This window comes from Physeter macrocephalus, chromosome 8, assembly GCF_002837175.3.
Source record: "Physeter macrocephalus isolate SW-GA chromosome 8, ASM283717v5, whole genome shotgun sequence".
NCBI lineage: Eukaryota > Metazoa > Chordata > Mammalia > Artiodactyla > Physeteridae > Physeter > Physeter macrocephalus.
The window spans coordinates 67,405,739-67,406,588 of record NC_041221.1 but is presented as its reverse complement, the minus strand read 5'-3'; positions in this window follow the sequence as shown (position 1 = coordinate 67,406,588).

Genomic DNA, 850 nt, shown 5'->3' with positions numbered 1-850 from the left:
GTGGGAGGAGACTGCGGGTGGTGGAGGGGGGAAGCTTCGGAGCCGCGGAGGAGAGCACAGCCACAGGGTGTGGAGGGCAAAGCGGAGACATTCCCGCAGAGGATCGGTGCCGACCGGCACGCACCAGCCCGAGAGGCTTGTCTGCTCACCCGCCGGGGCGGGTGGGGGCTGGGAGCTGAGGCTCGGGCTTCGGTCGGAAGCCGGGAGAGGACTGGGATTGGCTGCGTGAACACAGCCTGAAAGGGTTAATGCACCACGGCTAGCCGGGAGGGAGTCCGGGAGAAGTCTGGAGCTGCCGAAGAGGCAAGAGACTTTTTCTTCCCTCTTTGCTTCCTGGTGCGAGAGGAGAGGGGATTAAGGGCACCACGTAAACGAGCTCCAGAAACAGGCGCAAGTCACGGCTGTCGGCGAGGACACCAGAGACGGGCGTGGGATGCTAGAGCTGCTGCTGCCGCCATAAAGAAGCCTCTGTGCCAGCACAGGTCACTCTCCACACCTCCCCTCCCGGGAGCCTGTGCAGCCCGCCGCTGCCGGGGTCCCGGGATCCAGGAACAGCTTCCCCGAGAGAACGCGTGGCGCGCCTTGGGCTAGTGCAGCGTCACGCCAGCCTCTGCCGCCGCGGGCTCGCCCCGCATCCGTGCCCCTCCCTTCCCCCGGGCTGAGTGAGCCAGAGCCCCCGAATCAGCTGCTCCTTTAACCCCGTCCTGTCTGAGCGAAGAACAGACGCCCTCGGGCGACCTACACGCAGAGGCGGGGCCAAATCCAAAGCTGAGCCCCGGGAGCTGTGCGAACAAAGAGAAGAGGGGGAGGTCTCTCCCAGCAGCCTCAGAAGCAGCGTATTAAAGCTCCA